Genomic DNA, 18830 nt, shown 5'->3' on the forward strand with positions numbered 1-18830 from the left:
CCTGAGTGGGAAAGGAGGACTAGAAATGATATAAATAAATAAATATATACATTACAATGAATGTGTGTGTGTGTGTGTATATATATATATATATATATATATATATATATATATATATATATATTTAAATTTAAAAACATTTATTAAAATTGATTTTAACTTCTTATAAACAATGATAACATTAAAGATAAACAATAATATTAAAGATAACAATAAAACCAGCTGCTGCAAGGTACAATATTGACATTCCTATGTTATATGTCTGTTGAGTCAATAACTCAGTTAGGTTATCTGCATGGATTCTTTCAACGTTACATGAGACTGAAAGCTTTATTTTGTTGTCGATTGTTCAGGAAAATATGAACCAAATGACTGAATAAGTTGTTTGCACGTGTCATTTGTTGTGCAATGTCCAACTAAGGATGTACAGTCATGAGTGTTCATAGATTTGGAATTTTCATAACATCATGGTTTGTACCCTGGATGTTTTGGTTGTATGTCATTCTTGGCTATATGTTCGTCCATATATCTTGAATGTACAAACAAACATTTGTATATAAGGAATACCTGGCCAGTACATGTTTACTCTAACATTAAAGCCAGACTCCAGACCCTGAATACATGCCGACTTAAATTTACACATTTGGCTGTATTAGTGCTGCCTGGCCTCCTGTTATGGTGAGGGGCCTCCCACTAACAGCCCTCTGTCTGCTACTGCTGTGAGTCACAGCAGGAGAGAAATTTAAAAAACCAAACACAGCCATTTTCTGCATTGCTATGACACTTCTGGGGGAAATCCAGAACTGACATAGTGTAGCTCTAGGAATCACTGAAACTCTATGGTAAAACCAGGTTTTCCATAAAAGTAATGCAGTACCATACAGGAAGTCACCCCCATATACCCCTCCCCAAGTTTCCCACTGGTTGCCAGGTCTCGCATGGCCTGACAACTCTATGATGTACACACAACACATGTACAAAGGAAAACTGTGTATACAGTACACAAGTTGTAAGCATAGCACACATACATTCATTTCAACCTGTGTACTGGGTTTTTCTCATGCACAGACATGTAGACCACAGATGTTTCCAGAAAACTCACTTCAACTTTCTTGTGCAGAGAGTGAGACATGGAAAATATTCAGCATCAGATGCCGTCTTTCATCCACACAGACATCAGTAACAGGATGAGGAAGCAGTTTAAATTTTGCTTCAGCCACACAGTGCATGTGTATGCCATCTTTCAGGCCCAGTACATATGTGAGTGCATACTAGAGATGGGCATGAACTGAAATACGAACCAAAATTAAGCATGAACCAGGCTGGTTCGTGGTTCGCGAACCAGCGGTTTGTCAGATCCCATTTCTGATGAACCGCCACGAACTTTAGGCTGGTTCATTTCATTCGTTTTTTGGTTTTTCACTGCAGACAGCCTGATGCCAATCAATCAGTTTCCTAGGCAACAAGGGATGGACTTCCTGCAGACCTTCTGCTGACCCGGAAGTGAACTTCTGCTGGCCTGGAAGTGACCTTCTGGTGACCCAGAAGTGATGATTTTCTGACCTGGATGTGATGTTTTCACAAACCAAACAAACTGGTTCATGAACCAGGGGCAGGTTCGTGAAAGTTCGTGGTTTGTGGTTTGTGAAATTTGATGAACCATGAACCACATGGTTCGGGTTTTTTCCGGTTCGGGCCCATCTCTAGTGCACACATTCACGCGCACACGCACACACACATTTCAAAATTAGAGATATTTTACAAATTAAAACAAATGGAGGTGAGGAAATACTCTTGTCTGGTGCAACAGGCCCAGAGGTTGTTTGGCTCCCTAATTCAGTGTGCCGTGTTTTATAAAGCCCGAAATTGGACACGTTCCAGCAGTACAAGCCGATGAGTCTTGAATGGCTCTAGAAAATGAACAATGACCAAACACCAGAGAAGGCACTTATTCCCTTTTGCCTCCTGTTATTTTCATCTGCTTTCTCAGATGTGCATTTCCAGCGGCTCCTCAGTTCTAAAGCTTTCTTACTGAACCGTTTCCCAACTCTGTGCTGGGCATTTCTCTCCATTTTACAGAGACCAAAATCTTAGCGTAACTCCAGTCAAGCCATGTGTTGTTGCTTGGAGTCTGATTGTTTCCTGCCTGTTATACATTCAACAGCCTTCCCCCCCAACGCCTTATTTCTGTCCTTCTTCAGAACTGTCTCTCTCTCGGCCTTCCTGAAAGCCTAGCCAGGCTGTTTGCTTTGGCTGACTCCTGTTTTCATTGAGTTATCCAATTATGCCTCGAGCTTTTTCCCAGAGTCGTTACACTTAATTTAGAACCCACCAACGCATGAGATTAGTTCAAATGATTCTTTCAAATGGGCATTACCTTCTGTCAACAAGGAATATTGTCTGCCAGCAAGCAGCCCATTCACCTGTCTTTGGGGAGCCCTCCCCCTCAACCCGTAAAGCTCTCGCCTCCATGTCCTCTCAGAACTACTTTGAATCATTCTCCAGAAGATTAATTTTAAAATAACCCTGTTTCTAGAATCTGCCTTTGCAGATCAGGTTGTGCTGATCAGGTTGCGCTGATCAGGTTGCTAATGCTGAGCTGGGAAATACTGGAAATTTGGGGGTGGAGATGGAGGTGGAGCCCCCAGGTGGTGCCTAGAGATCTCCTGGAATTACAGCTGGCCTCCAGGCCATAGGTAGCCGCTCCCCTGGAGAAAACTGCTGCTTTTGATGGTGGCTTCTATGGCATTATACTCTGCTGAGGTCCCTCCTCTCCATAAACCCTCCACTCTCCAGGTGCTACCCTTAAAATCTCAAAGAACTTCTCCAGGCGGAGCTGGCAAGCCGATGGGGGAGGGTGGGGTTGGGGAGGAAAGGGAACTCAGCAGGGTTTAATGGCATACAATTAGGGATGCCAGCACAAGGCTGGCAACTAGTAGAAGACTCAACTTCCAAAGAGGGGCCTCGCCGACAATGTAATTACATCACTGGCAACACACTGAAATCACTTCTGGTCACGCGCTGGCATTACCTAAAAATCGATGACACCTGTTTGGGTAGAGACTCCATTGTTCCCTCTGTTTCTTCTTGCCCCCAAGTCGAGCAGCGATGGGAAGGGATCAGCTTGGGGAAGAAGTTCTCCTGTCCCCAGCGAACATATGGCAACCATACATAGAATCAACGCTCCAAAGCAGCCCTATTCTCCAGGGGACCTGCCCTCTGTAGTCTGGAGATCAGCTGTAATTCTGGAAGATTTCCAGGCCCCACCTGGAGGTTGGCAACCCTATAGGATTGTCAGGTTCTCTTACCTCCCGGCAGGAGCGGGGGAGATATGGAATTTACCTTTATGGTAGGGTTCCCAGGTGCCCACTGGTGGTGGGAAAACTCCCAGAGATTTGCCCTCTTGTCTGCCGATCGCCTAGAGATCAGCAGGAGGGGGCAAACTCCAGGAGCTTTGCCACCACTGGCAAGAACCTCAGGAGCACATGTCATGCACGCACTCCCACCCATCGCACCAGCCACAGAAGCGTCCCCACGCTCCATTTGGGGCCAATTTAGGCCCCAAACTGGCCAAATCTGAGCTGTGTAGAGCGTGGGAGTGCTGCTGCAGCTGGCGCAATGATGTCACTTCCAGAATTGATGGAGCCACGCACTTGGCATGGAGACATCACTTCCGGAAGTGATGTCATCACGTCTCATCCGGAGCACACGCATGCGATAATCCAAACCTGGGAGGCAAAAGGTAAGTGCCAGGTCCCAAACCTCCTGCTGGGAGGAAAGAGGAACCTGGCAACCCTACTTTATGATCTTCTCTCATGCACACAAAGCATGCACACACTCCCAACATGTCATGGTCATGTCACTTCTAGAAGTGATGTCATTGCTCCAGGCAGCAGGCATGCTCCCGCCCTTCACAGTGGCCAATCTTTGCCGGGACTTCTGGACTTACAGGCAGGAATGTAAAGAAACGTTTCCTGGTTCCTAGCAAATGTGCTCCACTCCAAAACAGAACATTTCCTGTGCCTGGGGTCAGCTTATCCAATCTCTTGCCAGGGAAGGTGTAAATGAGAAATGGTGTCTGGCAGCAACGATATTAACAAGCGGGAAGGCAAAAAGTATGTCAGGTCTGCTTTCACCATGGAAAAGGTGTAGAAAGAGGAAGCAGAGGTTCAAAGCATCTGAGAAAGCAAGCTGCATCTCAGAAAAGGAGTCCAGGGCGGGGACATGCAGACGAAGAGGTGGAGCTAAGGGGAAAATCAAGTTATGTTGTAGTCAGTGCGTCTCAAGGTGCTTGGGGAGGGTGGATTTGAGGGCAATGCTTGTGGGAGGTGGGCAAAGGAGGGAGCGCAGTGGGCATGTGATGCCATAGAGTCCATCCTCCAAAGCCACCATTTTCTCTAGGGTAGTGCTCTATGAAGTCCAGGAGAACTCCAGGCCCTATCTGGAGGTTGGCAACCATAGCTACCAACACTGTCTTGACGAAAAATAGATTGAGTCCCGGGGATGGGGGAGTTCGGGTAGGGTTGTCAGGTCTCCTGGACTCAGTAGCAGGGATACTCCCCTTTCTTTGAGAATTGGCCCATTTGGAACCAAAACGGGCCCCAAGAGAAGTGTGGATATGCCAATAAAGGCTTTGTTGTTGTTGTTGTGAAGTGTGGGAGCAATTCTGCAGCCGGCATGGTGACATCACTTCTGGAAGTGACATTGCCACAACCACCAGGAGCACACACTCCACACTTGTGCCTGGGGTGCCCGCTGCAGGCAAACAATCAGGCAAACCCCTGGAAGGTTACTTGCCACAGGCGGGCACCTGGGATCTCTAAGCTGGGCGAGGATCTGACATCACTTCCAGGTGACTCTCTACAAATTTCCCCTAATCTCCATGATAAAGAGTCAGACTATAGAGACATGGGGATATTGGTTGACCATCAATATGGAGGTCGTTTTCCATTTCTTTTTTCTCTTACTCCTCTGTTTCTCAAGGGCAGCCAGTTGGGGCCATGGGCGAGCCTAGTTCTCACGCATAATGACAGATGTTTTGCTAACATCATAAACACAATAAATATTTTATCGAGCATCTCCGAAACCTAGCAAAGACATGGGCATTGTGTATCCATACAGCAAAGGTTAGGTGATCAGTGATCAGTGTCTTTCATTTGGCCAGCCTATCCCTTCTTTAAAAGTTTAGATTTCCCTGTGATCTTCAAAGCGGCCTGAAACTCGATCCGTAAGGTGTCCCTCCATGAAAGGAAGTCAGCACGAGTTATCAAATCTATTTTTAAGCCTGCTCTGTGTTAAGTGCCCGTGCCATAAGATGCGCTGGGGTCTGCAAGCTTTTACTATCAGCGTATTTATTTCACCTTCTAAATGAAATCCAATTTGAAGCTATTAATATTAATGCACTGAGATAATTCTGATGATGAATTAATAAAACACTTGGCCTCTCAATACGCCATTTGCTCTTCCCGTTTAATGATGCTCTTAACTCGGAGGAGGAGGAGGAGGCCAAGATCGAGCGGGCTCCAGAAGGAGCTTGAAAATTAGAAGGCTCTTCGTTGTTTTAGCTTGCTGCTTTAATGGCAATCGATGGCATTGATTTTGGACTAGAAAAGTATTTACTAAATCTTTACCATGTGCTACAATCCCTATTTAGATTCCTGAAGTATTATCAAGCCGTTACACCTGCTTAAAGTATTTTAATTGCTTGCAAGTAAACGAGAATGTGAAATACGTTTTCTTTCAAATCTTCGCCGTTGCTTAATTTTCTTATCAATGAATTTATTTTTTTTAAGCTATAAATGGGAGCATTATGAAGCTGCCTGAGTGGTAGATACTCGTTTCCGCCCTGAAGACATCGTTTGTCTTTAAGAAAAAGCCGTTGTCATTGGAAGTCTCATTATTTTACAAGAAGAATCCCAAGCCGCGAAACCATTTGGTGGAGATAAGTCTAATTCGCCTACTTTATACTGCTGAATTACATACCTGCTAAAAGAGATGGGCCTGAATTACATACATGACTCTTTCACATTTGTCTTAGCACCAGAAGCAAAAGAAATAACAAAACAACAGCCAACTGCTAGTTAAAAAGCCATCTCACAGGAACCAACCAAAGCGTTAGCTACAGTGACAATACCGAAACGTTGCCGGTTTCCCATATGCATGCTTCCCCATTCTTTCATTGTCAGTTATGTGTTTCACACTTAGCATCTCATCCCTCTCCACCTTAACCACACACAAAGGGCAACACAAATATATTCAGACAAGGATTGGTTTGCCCTAGTTCAGAAATCAGCTAGTAAAATTTCCTCTGATTTGTGTGCACGCACCTTCAGGATGATATTACAGGTTATCATCAGCTAGTATATTCAGTATAACTTCCAGAAAATTGGGAGGTGTGCTAAAAATTCTGATTCTTTTAAATGGAATTTTTAAGAAAAATGTGTTGTATTAGCTGCCTGTCAGTATTAAACTTGGTGGTATTTTTAGACTTAGCAGGGAGAGATAGGAGAATACAGCAACCCTAATATTATCATCCACATTTTAAAAAAATAACCCCAATGTTTAGACTGAAGCAACTGATGATAAATGTTATGTCCAAAATATTGTGATCGTGCCACAGAGGCAAAATTAATTCATTTAAGACACAATTAGATGTATTATGAACCAATCTAAGCAACAGTTAATATTTTTGTTCCTCTCAGACAAATCCCCATCTGTTTTGAGGTCATCTGGGAACAGTGTTTTAATGTCAATGGTGCACAGCTGGGCTGTTTCACAACCAAGTTTAGAATGGGCACAACTGATCACAGCTGGTTTCTCTTGCCATAGTACATCTCCCTTTTTTGCTGTTGGGAGCAGGGCCGGCCAGCCCAGCAGGAAAATCCGGCCAAGATTGATGACTTTCCCGAATCAAATGATAAGCCAAGTCCACCCCCAGTGCTTGTTCACCCACACTCTGTATCCCAACTCGGTCCTGAGCCTCAAAGCCATCTCTCATTGGTGATAGGTGTGTCAATAGGCACAGGCACTGTATTGTCCTCTGTAGGAATGACAGCTCTCATCTTTGGTTCTATTTTTCAGTCACAATGCATCAGAAAGATTTCTTGCTCATCATCACCATGGAAGTTGTTTGAGGTTTGGCATAGCAAAACCCTAGAGGGAGAAGAGATCCTTCTCTACACAGTGGTCTCTCTTGATGGAAATAACTCCAGGCCAACTCATTTGCATTTATAATAATAATAACAACATTCGACTTATATACCACCCTTCAGGAAAACTTAATGCCCACTCAGAGTAGTTAACAAAGTGTGTTATTATTATCCTCACAACAATCACCCTGTGAGGTGGGTGGAGCTGAGAGAGCTCTGAGAGAGCTGTGACTGACCCAAGGTCAACCAGCTGGCTTCAAGCAGAGGAGGAGAGAATCTAACCCAGTTCTCCAGAGTAGAGTCCTGCCACTCTTAACCACTACACCATTCTGGTTCTCTTCTTCTTCCTCTTCTTTGTTCACGTGGACTGGTCTCTTTTAATTGGTTTAATTAATAGAATTTATCTTCATTTTACTGTGTATTTTTCATCTTATGTAAGTCACCTGGTCTCTGATGAAGAGAGCTGTAGTTCTCAAAAGCTTATGCTACAATAAAGTTGGTTAGTCTTAAAGGTGCTACCGGACTCTTTACCAGTTTGGTGTAGTGGTTAAGAGCACAGGACTCTAATCTGGAGAACTGGGTTTAATTTCTCACTCCTCCACCTGAAGCCAGCTGGGTGACCTTGAGTCAGACACAGCTTCTAGCTCTCTCAGCCCCACCCACCTCACAGGGTGTTTTGTTGTGGGGATAATAATAACATTGTATGCCATTAAAGGTGTTTGAATTGAATTGAATTGAATTAATAATAACATACTTTGTAAACTGCTCTGAGTGGGTGTTAAGTCATCCTGAAGGGCAGAATATAAATCAAATGTTGTTGTTGTTTCGCAAAGACAGACTAACACGGCTAACTCTTCTGGATCTATCGCCCAGTCTCAGAACCAATTTTCCAGGCAAACCTGTGGGATATATTGCATTGTAAAAACAGCTCAACAATGGACTCTTCTGTGCTTCAGCATAAAGCGTTTGTAAACCAAAGCAACCATTACAAAGATCCAGACAAAACTTAGACTGTTTAAAAAAGTAAAAGATGTGCTTTTCAAAGCCTGGTGCACGAGTGAGAATTGAGGCTGTGGCGGGAACTGCCATCTGTCTTTGCAAACTTGACGCTGTAACTGCTGCAGAGTTCCCCTAAAGCAAACACTGAAAATGCCATAAGTTGCAACAGAATATACACCTTTGAATAAATCAACAATGACAGACAATCTATTTATAGTTCATAGCATCTGATGGTCTCTCTCTTTCCCCTGATGCGAACCTGGATGCCAGCTGCTCTCATCCCAATTACTTTTACCCCAAAGACAGAGCTGAAGGTGAAATTGACAGAGACTTCAGGGAGGCAAAGATGAAATTAACAAACCCTCTGAGGAGCAATCTCTGCCAGCTCTGTGTAGAAAGGTGAAATTGACAGAACCTTTGGCTCTGTATTTTTCAACTACACTTCCTGGCTAACATTGCGTCTCCCTACACTTGAGCATCTTTGTTGTCTCGTGTTCAGAGATTCAATAGTTGGAGTCTGTTGCTGGGTTTACTGTTGTTGCTGTTGAGTAGGTAGAGGAGGGAGATATTTTACGTATGTATGTTTTTATTTTATCTTAGCTAGCTCTTTTGAGGAACATACATGTCTTAGATAAATAAATAGGATTCCTGGAAGAGCAAAGATAATTCAGACTTACCTATATCTTAATGATATTTTTGTCTGGACTCTGGAAGACTGACTTTTCATAATGTTTTTCCAAGAGTTTCAGAATGTAGACTGGCAGTATAATTCTAAACAGAGTTACTCCAGTCTAAGCCCATTGGGTTACTCCAGCCCAGAGTTACTCTAGTCTAAACCCATTGGGTTTAGACTGGAGTAACTCTGTTTAGGATTACATTGTCATTCTGGGATGTTACTCCACCACCCTGGTGATCAGAAATCCCAGTCCTCTTGCTCACCTAGGGAGGAGGCAGTTAGCCAAGGAGCAGAAACACAGGCTAGACCAAACCATCAGGAGTAGGGTTGCCAACTCTGGCTTGGGAAATTCCTGGAGAGTTGAGGGTTGATGTTAGGGGAGGTGGAGTGTTATGCCATAGAGTCTATCCTCCAGAACAAACCATTTTCTCCAGGGGAACTGATCTCTGTAGTGAAGGTGTCAATCCTAGTCAAGACCCAAAAGATCCATGACCTGGCAGCCCTTGCAAAACCTTCAAGGCAAATGCCAGGAGCTATTTATAAACTTTTAAAAACCATGCAAGATTCTGTACTGATCCTCAAGCAGTCTCCCCACTAATTACTCTGTGTGTGGCAAAAATTTTGGCAGCTGTTGTTAAGTTACTTTTTGCTGTTAAGAACTTTGTGGTTCTCTTCCTGTAGAATGAGCAGGGCTTTTTTTCAGCGGGAATGTGGTGGAATGGAGTTCCAGAACCTCTTGAAAATGGTCACATGGCAGGTGGCCCCACCCCCTGATCTCCAAACAGAGGGGAGTTGAGATTGCCTTCTGCGCCGCCGAGTGGCGCGGAGGGCAATCTAAACTCCCCTCTGTCTGGAGATCAGGGGGTGGGGCCACCAGCCATGTGACCATTTTCTCCGAGGTCATCCTACTGAGTTCCACCACCTCTTTTCCCAGAAAAAAAGCCCTGAGAATGAGGGTTGCTGTTTATGACTCAAGTTGTAAAAACAGTAAGAAGTAAAGTAAAGACATCCCTGGCAGCCCTGGATTAGGGCCACAAACTCCAGATACCTCAATTTACACAAATTAGAAGTTTAGTCATAACTCTCCTTATTCTGCAGTCCAGGACAGACAGCAGATTTCAGCTTCCAGTGGTTCCCAATACACTGGCCATTTTCAAGTGTCTTAAACATCACAGAAAATCATGCAAAACTCAGGGAACGAGGTAACTTCATGGCACGAGTTCTGATGTCATCACACCATGAAAATGGGATTGTGGCACGATGATGTCAGAAATCGCGCCATGAAGAAACGTCTCATTCCATGAGTTTTGTGCGATTTTCTGTGATGTTTAAGGCATGTGAAAACAGCCATTGTCTGCATTTGATAAAATGGTCACAATTTGCAAGGCATCTGTTAGCTATCCTTTAGTTCACCGTCTTCTGTCACTTTTTGAAACTACGCGTCTAGCTTGGTTGTTGTGAGGAAGAAGACGGCTGTACAATGAGAGTGAAATATCTATACAATAAATTCAAAGATAACTCACACAATTTGACATACTTTCTGTGCAAACCAAACAACTCGGTACAGCATCCATCTGGCGATCACGTTAAAAGCTACCGTCAATATCTCTCAGGAAAATCTGCTTTAAGCCTCTTGAGGCCTGAATGAGATTAAACCAAACACAATATTTCTGAATACTTAAAAATATATAAACACACATACACACTTCTGATTATTTTGAATTAATGTAGGTTACCTTGGTTATCAGATTCTTAGATATAACACAAACATAATTACTATTCGTTCACAATAGATTGTTTTTTATAAATAATGTTCAAATTAAAGTAACATTTTAAAATTAAAACTAGGGCCGTTTCCACACTGCTCCCCGCTGCTCGTAACAACCCAGAATATCACGAAAAAAACTCAGAAGATCGCGTTTTCTCACACAAGATTTGTGTCACATGACGTCGCGCAAATCTTGTGCGAGAAAACACTATCTTCCACGTTTTTTTCGTGATATTCCAGGTTGTTACGAGCAGCAGGGAGCCGTGTGGAAACGGCCTAGGTCACCTCTGTGAGAAACAAAAGTTTCCATCTTGGATGTCTACAGCAAAAAAAGACACACTTTTCAAAGTCCGGATTGACTTGAGGCCTAGCATACTTCTATCTTATTGCAGAGGATTGTAGCAAACCTGGATTGCTGAGCATGGCCTAGCAACTAGCAGGAGACTGGTGGGAGAGGGACATGGGGCTTACCTGTTGTGGTATCATTTCCAAGAAAGCCAGGAAGTGACGTCATACCACTCTGGGAATTGCTGGAAACTCTATAGTAGTTTCAGTGATTCCTAGAGAATAAGAATGTGCATCTGGTAAAAAAACATATTTGGATTTTGGAAAGGGCATAAATATGGGCATTCAATGGTATTTGCGTCCCCCAATACCATTTCAGCATTCATTTCAGCATTTGGTTTTTTCTGTGATTCCAAAATTATTCCATTTCTACTATTCCCTATGGGGGGATGTTTTTCAGGGGGGCTGCTGTGGCTACAATTCCCCGAGCCGAGCAATAGCCTGCTTGGATCTGATTGAAAGGGAGAAATGCCACTGCCTGGGAAAGCCAGAGAATCAGTGACAAAATAAGACACCTGCTGGGCTAAGCACCCAAACGCACACTCACATGTAATGGCTAAGAATCCCAGATTGGCGTAACCATTCTGGAAATCACAGGAATGACCCCAAACTGTGATTTTCATGCATGAGCATTAAAATCTCACACAGTCCCTCCGGGCCTTTGGAAACATGCTGAGAACTGGGAAGGAAGTCTGTGAGACAGGGAGCTAAGGGGCAGGGCGATGCAAGAGGGGCAGATGAGGTAATAAATGGACCCAGAAAAAAATCGAAGAAAAGGTGGTGTACATGGCAAGGAAAGGTGAAGAAATGGGTTGAGAGCTGAGGCTACTGAGAGAGGCAGTCCTGGAGACTGAGGAGGCGACAGGAGAAGAGAAGCAGGGTGGCCAGGTCTGCCTTTTTTCATCCTCGACAGACCAGGCAACTGGCACCCTATCTTTCGCCCCGGGACCTGGCCACAGTAATCCATGCAACGATCACCTCCAGGCTAGACTACTGCAACTCACTCTACGCTGGGCTGCCCTTGGGCCTGACCCGGAAGTTACAGCTGGTCCAGAATGCAGCGGCATGCATCCTTACCGGAACGCCAATCCGAGTGCAGATTCATCCTGTGCTGTGCCAGCTGCACTGGCTTCCAGTGGAGTTCGGATCTGGTTCAAGGTGTTAACCTTGGTGTTTAAAGCCCTTCACGGACTGGGACCTGCATACCTGCGGGACCGCCTCTTCCATTACGTCCCCTGCAGGGTGTTGCGCTCTGCAGACCAGCAACTCCTGGTGGTCCCCGGCCCGAAGGACATCTGTCTGGCCTCAACCAGGGCCAGGGCTTTTTCTGCCCTGGCCCCGGTCTGGTGGAACTCTCTCCCACTGGAGATCTGGGCCCTGCGAGACCCGTTACAGTTTTGCAAGGCCTGTAAAATGGAAATGTTCCACCAGGCCTTCGGCTGAGTGCCAGCGGTTGTCGTCCTCCTTCCATCTAAGACCACCACTTCTTCTGGGGCTGCCCTCGGCCATCTGCTAAACCTGTATATGGACTCCCAATATTTGTTTAAATAGCCTGCTCCTGGACTATTTTAATGACTTTTAAAAAAATATTATTGATTTTATGGTTTTGTGACTTTTAGTGTATTTTTGAATGTTGTTAGCCACCCTGAGCCCATCTGTAGGGAGGGTGGGGTATAAATAAAATTAAATAAATAAATAAATAAATAAAGGAGGTGGGGCATGGTTAATCAATAATTCTAGTTACATATCAGACAGGCAACAAGACTGGGATATACATGTATGTAGAATCCAATGTACATCAATCTGATTATGTGTGATCCTCAACACTATAGTTTTGCAAGATTGGGGTTTTCCGTGGAAGTGCCTAAAAATTGGGAATGAAGAATATCTACTCAGAATATAATAAAAGGCTGATGAAAGGGAGATGGGCTTCTGGGTGTTGGATGAAGGCTTTTTAGGCTGAAGGAAGACTTCGGACTTGACTGAGGAGCATGGGAGGATACACAAACCACTTGGTTCACTTTTCCCCGACCTTGTTCAGCATCGTTTCCCCCCTCTTCTTGGCTATGGCTTCCTTTTCTTTCTCAAATTCATCCTCAGCCCGTTGTGGATTGTGTACAGTAAACAGGATCTCGTCTCAGTGCCTTCTGGCCAATCAGATTTTGCAACGTGATGATGTCACCAAGAGCACTAAGGGCAAGTGAAAGTGTTTGGGAATGGGAGTGATGTAAATGTATAAGAGCACAATACAAAGCTGGTCTGCTTGGAAGTAAGTCCTATGTTCCCCCATGGTGCTTAATCCCAAGAATGGAGAGAGCAGCCTCTGTGAACATTTTCCAGGAGAACACTGGGGGGGGGGGGGGGCAACCTGGGATAAATGCAGGCAAACGACTGCAAAAATGATGTGCTTTTCGCTTGTAAATAAGTTCAGTCCTGTTCTACATTGCCAAATACAATAAACTTTTTAAGAATTATTGCAGTAGATCACATGGTTATGTGACTCTATGTGAGAATCAGTTTTGCCTTGTTTTTGTTAGATCTAGTTTTATGTCTTACAAAAAAAAAAATAGCGTCGGGAAGGTAGAAGGGAGAGCGTCCTCACGGCGCATCCCCCACTCTAGCTGATGCGTATAAAAGGCTTCCTCGCTGCTTTTAAGGTGATGAAAAGGACAACTCGATCGTGTCTAAATCAGAAGAATCTGATATGATGTCAAAGCCTTTGGCAAAACATAGATTGACTTAATTCTTTCAATAATGAACTTTGGTCCACAGCATTTAACAACCACAAGAGGGAGAAACCCAATATAAAAGAGAAAATCTCCTTGTTCAGGTTATCTTGACTGTGCTGCAGGCAAGACGTCGAAATATTTTTTTTAATCGAGATTCTCTTCAGCAGCCGTTTCCCAAATGCCAGTATCCATCACTGGTGACTGGATCAATAGCTGTGTTTTGGCCCCAGTCCCCGACGAGAGATGGCATGCCATCCCTGACAGACAAATATCACAGTTAAGCAAAGTATCCAGCCAGACCTAGTAACATTTTTATTGATTTTTGTTGTGCAAATAATGTCTTTTTGGGCTGAATAAATGGCTTTGAGCCAAACAGTCATTGTTTATGATTCCAAAATGCAATAAAAGGACAGGAAATATATTATCGCCAATGTCTCAAGGCACACAACATAATCATCCTTTGGTGGTGAAAAACTACCCAGCTGAACCCTTGAGTACATATTTATCCATGCTTAAAGGTACCTGTAGGACTTGCAAATCTTACATCAACTGTCCTGTTAGGAAACGGATAGTCTTGCCCTTTCACCCCTCTTCCCCCCCCCCCCCGCCCCAATCATGACCAGGAAAAAAAGCAAGGGAAAAAATAAGCGCTATATTTCTTCAATCAATACAAAGAACACACTTTATTATATTCCTTTTAAATGAAATATCAGACATCCTGAAGCAGCATCAATATGCTTTCAGATAGCATCTCTTCACAATGCCTAGAAAGTTTTTTTTCCCCAACAGAACACAATAGTAAAGTGCTACTAGCAGCTTAATTTTGTTTTAAGCAGTCAGAGGCAAGCTCTGTGTAAATGTTTGATGGAACAGCAACAATGATATAGTGCCATCATTGTATATGTTTTATAACACCACACAAAATCTACACCCCAAAAAGCCAATGTCTGCCTTGAGGAGCTTACAGACTGAGGGAAGACTGAGAGTCTGTCAACACGAGACATCTGACACATGAAGAACACGTGAAAGGAAGGGTAGTTTAAAAAGACAGAGCTGGCTTTGCTATACACTTGAGCTGTGTGAACGGGCTGTGAAATGCCAGAAGGGAAACTTCAGCCCATTATAACCTCTCCAGGTCCAAGCCTGGCTCTGGAAGGCAGCTCCAGCCCATTTCCATTCCTTGCTGCCCTCTGGTTTCAATCCCACAGTTTTAGACTGGAGTGGTGAAATTGACAGATCCTTTGGAGAGATGAAAATGAAATTAACAAAACTTCTGAGGAGCGATCTCTGCCGGCTCTGTCTTTTTAAACTATGCTTCCGGGCTAACATTGCATCTCTGTACACTTGATGAACATGCACTGAGGCGTCTCGTGTAGAGACGCTCTGAGCCCACATGCAGAGGAGGCAATAGGCCTGTTATTCTTCCTCCTGCTGTATGGTGTACTGCACACCCCCAAATGAAGACACCAGAAAATGCTGTTGTTAAGGTAAGTTTTTACTATATTAAAGCTGAACTGGAAAAAAAATTAAATGCAATTTCACATTTAATTAAAATGGTGGAGAAGAGAATGATGTAAGCCACTTTGGGTCCCTGTGAGGGAGAAAGGCTGGATATAAAGAAAATACATTTTTAAAATGCAAAAATTCATCAGTGCAGAGATGCTAAGAGGTTTCCAAACAGGTCTGGGCAGATCCAACCCGGCTCAAAGTTTGGATTGGTACACATGAGCACTGGAAGCTGCCTAGGGTTGCCTGCCAGAGGCAGGAACTTTGGAGGTGGGAACTGACCTGCCTGGCTTTCCTCATTATTGAGACATCACTTCCAGGGCAAACCAGAAGTGATATCAGCGCATCAGCACAACGTTCTAGCATGTGCCCCAAACTCTATAGTTTTACCATCAGTATACATGGAGTTTTATAACACCACATAAAGTACACTCTTCAAAAGACAAATGTGTGCAGGATAGGAGAACAGTCCCTCTCAGTGCAACTGAACCCATATGCTGAGTGGTTTTACCAGCTTGGTGCAGTGGTTAAGAGTGGTAGGACTCTAATCTGGAGAACTCGGTTTGATTCCCCCCTCCTCCACTTGAAGCCAGCTGGGTGACCTTGGGCCAGTCACAGCTCTACCAGAGCTCTCTCAGCTCCACCCACCTCCCTGGGTGTTTTGTGGTGGGGATAATAACAACATACTTTGTAAGCCACTTTGAGTGGGCATTAAGTTGTCCTGAAGGGTGATATATAAATCGAATGTTGTTGTTGTTGTTGTTGTCGTCGTCGTCATCATCATCATCATCATCATCATTGAGTTTCAGGAAAATGCCCTGATGTGTTGATGTCACTTCCAGTTTGTGCCAGAAATGGCATTGTGACACTGGAGTGGAATGCGAATTCCTATCCCACTCCATTGCGCAGTGGAAGGGATATTGGGTTGCCAACAGGAGGTCTCCCACCAGAGCTGGAGATCTGGTATACCTCAAGCTACTTTCTACTGAATCAAACTACCGGTTCATCAAGATCAGTAAGTATTGTCTGATGGACTCCAGAATCTCAGCTGGAGGTCTTTCACATTGACTGAACCGAAGATTTTCTGCATGTCAAGTAGATGAACTACCTCTGAATCACAGCTCCAACTCTGGTAGCATCACCATAGTTTGCTTTTCCTTGCCTAAACACATGGCATGTGCTGAGAGATATTGTTGATCAGCAGGGCTTTTTTTCAGCAGGAACACGGTGGAACGGAGTTCCAGAACCTCTTGAAAATGGTCACATGGCTGGTGGCCCTGCCCCCTGATCTCCAGGCAGAGGGGAGTTGAGATTGCCCTCCGTGCCGCCGAGCGGCACGGAGGGCAATCTCAACTCCCCTCTGTCTGGAGATCAGGGGGCGGGGCCACCAGCCATGTGACCATTTTCTCAGAGGGCAACCCACTGAGTTCCACCACCTCTTTTCCAGAAAAAAAGCCCTGCTGATCAGTACTATGTCCCTCTTCTGGTCAGCATGCTGCTGATGATATTCAACTCCAAGAAATTTCCTTCCCCAGGTACTTGGGCTGGTCATCTCACAATATCTGCTTTTGTCAGCTCCCGCTGTCCACAGATGCCTCGGAGTTCTTGATGAATTAATATGCTTGAAATTTATCAAGCCCATGCAAATCTGGCTATCTGGCTCAGGCCTTGCTAATATAAGCCAGGCCTACTTAAGCCATCCCCCAACAGGAAAAACAAGAGGAAAAAGTCAGTCATTTATTATTGCAGCAAAAGCCAGTAAAACAAAACAAATCTGAGATAAAAGATCAGTTATCACACCAGCACATAGCAATAAGATCAGAACATTAATGAGAGGAAAATTAATAAAATAAAAACAACAGAGATGAAAAAAGATTTTAAAAATTGCAAAGGCAATTATATCACATTTTCAGCTAAAAGGAGCCTGCGTTTCAAAATGGCTAAAGAACAAAATCTGGCCACGGTATAGGTCCCTGAACTCTGAGTGTCTTCTAAAAGGAAATTATGCAAAATTTCTGGTCTGAAGTTGAGATGGGACTGCAAGGGATTGAATTTAGACAAGAGAGGCAATATAAGGCAAGCCCGTTCCTCTTGATATAGTTCACAGAATAAGAGGACATGAGTGACTGATTCCACCATGAATTTTTTCCAAGAGTTTTGGATTTGGGTGCCATCAATATGCAGATGACACCCAATTGTATCTGATGATGGATGGCCGGCCCGACTCTGCCCCAGGTTTCCTGAAACGTGCCTTCAGAGCTATGACTGGATGGTTGAAGCAGAGTCAGCTGAGACTCAATCCCTTGGTCAAGGGTCCAGGGGTGTGGGACTCTGGCTCCCTGCTCTCGATGGAGCACCACTTACACCAGTGTCGAAAGTGAGGAGCGAGGGGGTGGTCCTGGATGCTTCCCTGCCTATGGAGGCACAGGTCGCAGCGGTTGTTCGATCCTCATTTTTCTATCTAAGGCAGGCTCGACAACTTGTCCCTTACTTATCAATCCATGACTTTATGACAGTGATCCAGGCAACAGTCACCTCCAGATTAGACTACTGTAACTTGCTCTACGCAGAGCGTCCCTTGGGCTTGATCCAGAAACTGCAGCTGGTTCAGAATGCAGCTGCACAAGTGGTTCCCAGAGCGCCAATCATGGCACATATAACACCCATCCTCCATCAGCTGCATTGGTTACCAGTTGAGTACTGGGTCCAGTCCAAGGTTCTGGTGTTGACCTATAAAGCCTTATGCAGACTGGGCCCAGCATACCTTCGGGACCGCCTCTCCCCATATGTTCCCTGGAGGTCACTTCCATCAGCTAATAAGCAGTTGCTGATGGTCCCTGGTCCCAGGGAGGTCCCTCTGACCTCGATCAGAGCCAGGGCCTTTTCGATCCTGGCTCCAACCTGGTGGAACTCTCTGTCTGAGGAGACTAGGGCCCAGCGGGATTTGTTATCTTTCCACCGTGCCTGCAAGACAGAGATGTTCCGCCAGGCATTTGGTGGGGGCTAGGCTGTCCTCTCGCTGGCCATACCACTGAAGACCGTCCACCACCCATGCAGGAGCTCATAAGTGTGATGCAGGGCATGATGTAAGAGCCAAGCCCTGCAACTAAAATGCTGTATTTTAATATTTATATCCGCCAATTGAGAATTTTTTTATTGTATATGGAATAGTCTTTTAATGTTTATTTATAATGTTTTTATTGTTTTTAAACTGTATGTTATTAATTGTATGTTGTCACACACCCCTGAGCCCGTCTGATGGGGAGGACGGTCTAGAAATGCAATAAATAAATTATAGGGGGGGAAATCCTCTTGTGGACAGTTAGAGTTAGAGATGGGCACGAACGGGAAAAAAAATGAACCATGTGATTCATGGTTCGTCAAATTTCACAAACTACAAACCATGAACTTTCATGAACCTGCCCCTGGTTCGTGAACCGGTTCATTTGGTTCGTGAAAACGTCACATCCAGGTCAGAAAATCATCACTTCTGGGTCACCAGAAGTTCACTTCCGGGTCAGCAGAAGTTCACTTCCGGGTCAGCAGAAGGTCTGCAGGAAGTCCATCCCCTGTTGCCTAGGAAACTGATTAATTGGCACCAGGCTGTCTGCAGTGACGAACCAAAAAACGAACCAAACAAACCAGCCTAAAGTTCATGG

The sequence above is a fragment of the Eublepharis macularius genome, chromosome 7 (assembly GCF_028583425.1).
Source record: "Eublepharis macularius isolate TG4126 chromosome 7, MPM_Emac_v1.0, whole genome shotgun sequence".
NCBI classification, from domain to species: domain Eukaryota; kingdom Metazoa; phylum Chordata; class Lepidosauria; order Squamata; family Eublepharidae; genus Eublepharis; species Eublepharis macularius.